The 8,006-nt window shown below is 48.6% G+C and overlaps 1 pseudogene; it reads right to left on the minus strand.

The window, feature by feature from the left end:
- Positions 1-80: 80 nt before the first annotated feature.
- LOC109378591 (transcription factor SPT20 homolog pseudogene) lies at positions 81-2,312 on the minus strand (annotated as a pseudogene).
- Between the last annotated feature and the right edge of the window lie 5,694 nt (positions 2,313-8,006).

Below are 8,006 nucleotides of genomic sequence, written 5' to 3' on the forward strand. Positions count from 1 at the left end.
TGCTGCTGCTGCTGCTGCTGCTGCTGCTGCGGCCGCCACGGAGTTGCCAGCGGCTGCTGCTGTTGCTGCTGCTGCTGCCGCTGCTGCTGCTGCTGCTGCTGGAAGGCAGAGGAGACCAGGACCACCTGCTGGGGAAGGCTTTGCCCGGGTCTTGTCTGGGCAGAGCCACGCTGATACAATACAGTGGCCCGGGCCTGCAGAATGCGGCCTCGGCCACTTCCCATTTCACTGAGGTTGACGACAACAGCTTGCTGAGCAGATGAGGTTGGGTTCTGACAGGTTGAATCTTGTGCACGTGAACCCTGCTTCACTGGCTGCTGATGACCAGAAGTGGAGGGCCGCTGATGTTGTTGCTCTGGAATCAACTGACAATGGCACTGCCACTGCTGTGGCCAATAGGTCTGCTGCTGGGTGTTCAAAATGACTGAACCGCGTGGAACCTGGAGTACAGTTAAGGGCCTGAGCTCTGAAGTGCTTTTTAAAAGATGTTGAACACCTGTTTGAGAAGGAGCCTGAGGTGCAGTGGGCTGTGCATTTGGTGGCTGGCCTCCTGAGGGCAGGCTGCTGGGGTTCACTCCTGAGGGATCCCCGGCCCCAGTGGTGGAGCGCTGCACAGGGTTGGAACGTCTCACCACAGTCTGGGTTCTAGCAACAGGGCTCACCACTTTGAAGACCTTGAGGCCAGCTCTGCTGGCCTTGACCTGAGTGACCAGGGCTCTTAGTGACGAGCTGGCAGTGAACAGGGAGGCTGCAGGAGGCGTGCTGACTCGGTTCACTTCCACAGAGGATTTCTGGGCAAGACCTGGTGGCTCAGAGGCAGGAGCAGAAGATGGAGGTTTAGGGAGGCTGCTTGCCTGCTGTGGAGTGAATCTATTACCTGACAAGCTCTTTCCTGAGCTCCAGGGAAGCTTGGTGGCTGGAGGTGTGTGTTGCACTCCCTTCCCCAGTGCTGATGACTGAGCCGACCTGGCCTGAGGCTGTTCTGCTTCTTTTCCTGGAGAAACTGGGCTGAAACCGGCTGAGCCACTGGAGCTGTGTGACATCTTGACTGGACATTCGGTGTTCTTCTGGACCGGTTCCTCGGACCGACTGACTACCCTCCCAGCATCAGTCTTTACCGCGGGCATCAAACTATTCGAATGGCCATCTGGAGAGGGGAGAGGGCGAGACAGCCGTCTCTCACATCTGTCTTCTTTATGCGACGTGCTTTGTCCATAGAAAAGTGAACCACTGAGCGGCTGGGCGAAGGTCAGCTTTGTTTTCTGGGACCTATCGCCAGCTTCACATCCAAATACAGAGCCATCTTTTCCCTTGTGGGCTGGCCAGACTGTCGGTTGTGAATCATCATGTTTGCCAGACCTCTCCCCTTTGGCATATTTCTCCACGTCCACTTCAGAAGGGACCGCCAAGGCACAGGGGCGCTGTTTCCACGCATCTACACTATTTCCTGCTTGGGAAATCTTGAGGTCATACTGCTGGCCTGCTTCACTTTCTTGGCTTTCTTCGTAAGAAGTCGATGGTACTCTTAGCTCAGGAGATGGTGGGCGACCGGGCAGCCCCTGCCGCCGACTCAGGGAGGCTGCAGAATAGCGCTTGAGGCTCCTTCTCATCGGGTTAGCGTTCATCTTTTGCTTGTTATACAGCAGCCTGTTTTCAGTGCAGGCTACTGATACACAAGGCTCAAGACACAGTGGCTCAGCTGTCGCCAAGATCAGTTGGCTCTCAAGCAAAAGCTTGTCTTCCTGGGTCCATTTCTGGTTATCGCTGGTTATGGACTGTACATCGCAGGCCAACGTCTGCATCGTTGGGCGTAAGAGAATATGCCTGCTTTGGTAACCGGGGGCTTCCCGATTACTGGACTGCCTATAGTCCCGTATTTCTGCTATGACACACCCACAGTGAAACATGTTCACCGGACACTTTTCCAGAAGATCCACCAAAACGGGAGGTAATTCTTCTGCATCCAAGTATTCAAGCAGCTCCCCTTCTTCATAAGGCAACCGAATGGTCTCCGAATAAGATTCATTTTTCCCCTTGAGCATCAGCGAATAGCCCTCCTTTCCTGGGTATAGGTTGACCACTAAACACGACAATGACTCTCTCGCCACGAGCTTCTCTAACAAGTTCACATTACTTCTTAATCCCTGCGCGACCTCAGGCTCTTTCCCACATTCTTCAACGTATATGTCATACAGTTTTTCACGGAGAGACTTTCCCCCACTCGGTGAGTGTTGCCTTTTAGGGGGTCTCTTTTGGGCGCTTTCAATGATATGCTCCGCACGACCCAAAGCTCGTTCTAAAGCTTTTTGCATCGTGGGATGAAATACGGGCCCTAAAACAAGAGAAAATGTAAGTGCGCTGACGCACGGAGTGAATATCCCGTCTGGACTATCGACGCATGCCTCGTAGTTTTGCGAACGCCGCCAACCCACCGTGGCGCCACCAGCCTTACTGCTAAACGGACACCAAGAAACCCGCCCCCCAAGAGGCACTACACAAAGTACTTACGATTTGGGGAACCGCCTATGCGCGCAGGAGCCTCCGCCTCGCAGCTCCTCGTGGCTGCAGGCTGGGCGGGAAGTGGAGGTGATCCCCGACAGCCGCCTCTGCTGCCTCCGTCCCCCTTCTCCCAGGCCCAGGCTGGCGCAGGCCTCTGTGCGCACGCGAGCTAGCTGTCTCCGCCTCCTCCTGCTCCTGCTCCTGCTCCGCTGCCGCTTCCTCCTCCTCCTGCTCCTCCTCCTGCTCCGCCTCCTCCTCCGCCCCCACCGTCACCGCCACGCCCTCCCCGACCCTCTACTCCCCACCCGTGCGAAGGTGGTCAGTCCTGAGGCCTCGAGCTTCATCCCAACGTCGCCTGTTGTCGCCTCCGGGCCTCGAGGCCCAAAGGCCCGCACTGTCGCTGGAGGGCTGGGCCAGGCAGCACCTTTTCTTTGCGTTTCCCCTTGAAAGCATGCACGCCAAAGCAGAAGCAACCAACGGAAAAAAATCCAACATTTTGGGGTATGGTTTTAATAGTCACCAATTTTCCCAGGAATTCAATTGCCGGGAAGGTCGTGGAAGGTGGTCATTTCTTTTCTCGGTGAGCACGTCCTCAAGGGCTGGCTGTTCACTGGTTTTGAACTCTCTTGTCATCGGTGGCAGGGCTGCTCCTGGTGTCCATCACCGATTTAACACTCCCCGAAGGGTCCACACGGGTACCTCTTGCATGCGTGGAGGCTTTGGTGCAAGCGTCAGAATTCTTCACTCAATCTTGCGGCGATCCCCTTCCTGCCTAATCATTTTCCTCTCGATGTGCACATAACATGGAATTCTTACACCTAAGCACTTACTTACCTTTTATCTCCCTATGTATTCCAGTAAGGGCTTTCTCGTTTGTTTGCTTTTTACGTATGTGGTAGGTAAGTTATAGTGTCTATGAATTACACTTCAGGATTAAACCATTTCTCTTAGAAGGTGATTCGCATCGGATAGAGTTGAGAACTATTGTTCCAGGAAATGGCAGAAAATTTAAATGATGGCTGTAACTCTAGACCATAGCTACAGTCCTAATGATGGATGTGGAGAGAGATGGAGTCTTAGGTAATTTGTGAGACATTGTTTGCCATTACTGTGTTGCCGTGACATCTGCCAGCCTTTTGAACAGGTTTTAAAAAGAATATCTTGTTGTTTAGATGTAGACATAATGATAATGTGATATTTTGGTAAAGTCTCACAAATGAGAAGAAAACAAGACAAACTGGTGAATCTCCTGGATTACAGACTACTATAAAATAAATGTGTTTTTTTTAAACCAATAGCAATTGTGATCATTAAGATACAGTCCGTTGCAATAGATTTGAAAACCTCTTGACTAATCTTTCCTTAAAGATGACCCTCATTCAGAAATAGACAAGAATAATTGCCTCCTGGCATGTCAATTGTCTTTGGGCAAATGTGCACCTGTGGAGTGCCTCAAGGCGGCTTGAAATCAGCTGAGTGTCTTAACTCTTTTAAACATCCTTCCCTGTCTCTCTCTCTTCCCCTCCACATGCCCAGATTTAGGCAAAGCATAAGACTGGATAGCTAAATTGTATTTTGCTTTGCAATAATCCAAATAACCAACTTTAATAAAGCCCGCCCGAATTAGTGAGGTCGTTTGATGACTTCACCTAGTGTCTTGGGTCTAAGTACCATCAAAACACAGACGGTTTCCAAATTTATGTCTCAATGCTGGACTTCTCCCCTGAAGTACAAACTCCGAATGTCAAACTTCCTATTCAAAATCTCCATCTGGATGCCTAATGAGAATTTTAAATTTAACATATCCAAACCCAACTCCTGATCTTCTACCCAAACTTGTCCCTTTGGCAGTGTTTCAATGGGGTTCCATCAGGAAACTGGAATCACTATGAGTGATGTGGAATAATGTATTTATTTATAGGGATCAGAGCTCACACAATTGTGGGAGAAGCTAGGGAAATAAAGGTATGGCAGAGGACAGTTGGAAGACCACAGAAAAGTCACTCATCAGGTGAAGAAGTCTGTGGAGGGCTGTTGCTTCCACATCTGGAGGTGAGCCTGATACCATTGGAGGTCAGTAGAGCAGGCAGTCAGGAAGAAAAGCTGGACATGAAGCAAGAGAGAGCATGGACCAACTGGAACCCATGAGGACTACCTGGAACCAGTAAGGACAAACCCATGTCTGTCTTTCACTGTCACTAAGTTTGATGATGTAGGTGACCTGGTGCCTTCTGTCATGGAGCTGCTCAAGCATTTTGCCCAGGACTCAGAGAAGCTGAAGGATATCCAGTGGAAGCTGGAGGAGCTGTGGGCCCAGCGGCTGCCTCCCCTCCCCATCCCCAACAAGGGGAGCCAGATAATCAGCAACCATGTGTGGGAGCTGCAGTGATGCCTGGGTCCCTGCACCAACCTTCAGAGTATATTGGCTGCTGCTTCACATCTGTCTTGCAGATCTCATGAAAATTTCTCTTTTGGTTAGCCCTAGCCCAAAACCACACAGGAAAGAGAATCGTAGGAAATACAGTTCCAGTCTAGGTAAGCTGACCAGTCTTCCAGAGCAGTCTTCCCCATCCTAGTTAATGACAATTCCATCTTTCTAGTTTTTCAGGCCAGAAAGGAATCATCCTCGATTATTCTTTCTGTTTTCCCTACATCCAATCTGTTAGTGCATTCTATAGGTCTGTCTTCACAATATCTTCAGAATCCAGCTACGTCCACAGCTACCACCCTGGGTGAAGGCACCATCATGTTGCCTTGACTGCTTCAATAGCCTCCTAATTAGTCTCCCTGCTTCTACCTTTGCCCTCCTACATTTTATGCTCAACACGGCACCTAGAGAAAGCCTGTTATGACATGTCTGATCATGCCATCTCTCTGCTTAAAACTCTCCAATGTTCTCCCATTCCACGCTCTTTCCAGTGGTCTACAAGATCCACATTATCTAGTCCCCTTTCCTCTTCCCTCTTCATCCTTATCTCCCATTACTTATTTCTGTACTCATTCCACTCTGATCACAGTCCTCCTTACTGTTCACAAACATAGCACCCTACAGCCTTTGCAGTTGCTATTCTCTGTGCCTGTAATGCTCTTCCCTTAGATAGCTACAAGGCTTGCTCCTTCACCTCCTTCAGTCTTTACTCAAATGTTACCCTCCCGGGCCGGCCGAGTGGCTCAGTTGTTTAAGAGCTCGCTCAAGAGTTTGAGCTCTGAGCAACAGCGGTTCGAGTCCAGCCCGAGCTGAGCAGCCGCTGAGCTGCCAACAGGTAGCAGGATGGCTCAGCTAAAAAAAAAAATGTTACCCTCTCAGTGATGCTTTCCCTGACCACCTCCACCTAGCACTCTATCCCCCTTTGTTGCTCTATTTTCTCTCCCTGGCTCTTACCACATTCTAATTTACTTATTTATTTCACTTATTGTCTGTCCCTCCTTAAATGTAAGTTTCACAAGGTCAGGTCCTCATATACAGGGTTTCCCCAACCCATTTAGTGTCCAGAACAGTGTCTGGCACATATTAGGTGCTCAATAAATATTTGTTGAATAAATGGACAGATGAAAATAAAAATGACCTATGAAGAGAAAGCACATTCATTTTTTTGGTGGTGGGGAGGAACAGCCATGGTCACTGGTTACACATTGCTTTCATGCTACAATGGCATAGTTGACTCTTTTAAGGAGGGTGCAGCTCACAGTGGCCCATGCAGGGATCAAACTGGCAACCTTCATGTTATCAGCACCATGCTCCAACCAGCTGAGCTAACCGGTCACCTCCCACATTCATTTTAAGGGTTGTTTTGGGGACAGAGAGAGGAAGCACACAATAGGGTAAGAGGAATATAGACTTCAACCTTTTACCCAAGATTAGCCCTGCTTCTTGTCATCTATGCATTTCTTCTTTAGACCTCTCACATGTAGGTGTTTTTCTCAGGGGTGTCTTCTCAATTATCACAGGGAGGTCCCTCAGTAGTAAATTATTCATTCTCCTTGACTCTCATACCCCTCAAGTCCCACCATTTTTTTAAAGATTTTTTTTTTAATTGGGAAATCGGGAGGGGAACAGTGTTGGGGAATTGGGGAAGGGGAACATTGTGTTTTTCCAGTACCCATCAGCTCCAAGTCAAGTTGTTGTCCTTCAGTCTTAGTTGTGGAAGGCACAAGCTCAGCTCCAAGTCCAGCTGCCGCTTCCAATTTTAGTTGCAGGTGGGCAGTAGTCCACCATCCTATGCAGGAGTTGAACCAGCAACCTTGTTGCACACTGAGCCATCTGGCCTCCCGTTGGCAACTCGCGGCTGCTCAGCTCAAGGTGCTGTGTTCAATTTTAGTTGCGGGTGGGCACAGCCCACCATCCCATACAGGAGTCAAACCGGCAACCTTGCTGCTAAGAGCACACGCTCTCACCAGCTCAGCAGCAGCTCACCTCAGGCGTAGCTCACTGGCCCATGTGGAAATCAAATCAGTGACCTTGTTGCTCAGAGCTCGTGCTCTTAACCAACTGAGCCACTTGGCCGGCCTGAGTCCCACCTTTTAGTCATTTCACTGCTCACCAGTCCCTCAGAGCATTGCCATGGAAAATAAGAGGAAATAGAAGCCATTCAACTTTCAACTTGTCAATAGTAAATACAAATTTGGTGGCTTAATCAGTAAGATTTCCAGATGAAGCATTTGAAATATCTGTGGATTTAAAATGTCCTGCTGAATGTTGGGGACTGACCACCTAAGAGATGGGGTAGTGAGGTGGAGAGAACAAAGGCTTACTTTTTTTTTTTTGCAAAAATCTGACTCTTTTATTATTTTTATTTTTTGGTTTGGGTCTTTTGCCCATTTTTTAATTGGGATGTTTTCTTATTGTTGAATTTTTAAAGTTCTTTATATGTTTTGGATAATAATTCCTTATCAGAAAAGGTTTACTTTTCACTCTTTATTCTTTTGAACCTTTTGAATGGTGTATTGTATACATCTGTTCCATTGTCCACAGCAAGTTACATGTCCAAGCCCAAAGTCAATGGTGTGGGCAATTCATTTCTATATGTTGGAGAACACAAGGTGACAAGTGCTACAGAACATACAAGGGTGGCCCATAGGAGACCGTGATTAGTTCTACCTAGGAGAGTCAGGAAAGGTCTCAGAGAGAATATGATGATTAAGCTAGATTTTGAAAGGTAACTAGAAGTTCCCAGAAAACCAGGAATGGGAACAAGGTGGGAGAGTGGGCATTCAAGCCAAGAGAAGAGCATAAAGCAGAAAGCTATATGTTCTCCAAAGAAGATCTCTATAATCACATGGAAAGATGGTCAATGTCATTAATCACCAGAGAAATGCAAATCAAACCACAATGAGATTCCACTATACCCCCCACTAAGCTATCTATAATAAAAAAGTCAGCTAATAGGGCTGGCCGAGTGGCGCGATGGTTAAGAACTGGCTTGGGACACCAGAGGGCCCCAGTTCGGATCCCACATATGAGGGCCAGTGACACTGCCCTCCACAGCTAAGATGCTGAACAACAGCTC

The sequence above is a fragment of the Hipposideros armiger genome, unplaced genomic scaffold (genome assembly GCF_001890085.2).
Source record: "Hipposideros armiger isolate ML-2016 unplaced genomic scaffold, ASM189008v1 scaffold_2201, whole genome shotgun sequence".
NCBI classification, from domain to species: domain Eukaryota; kingdom Metazoa; phylum Chordata; class Mammalia; order Chiroptera; family Hipposideridae; genus Hipposideros; species Hipposideros armiger.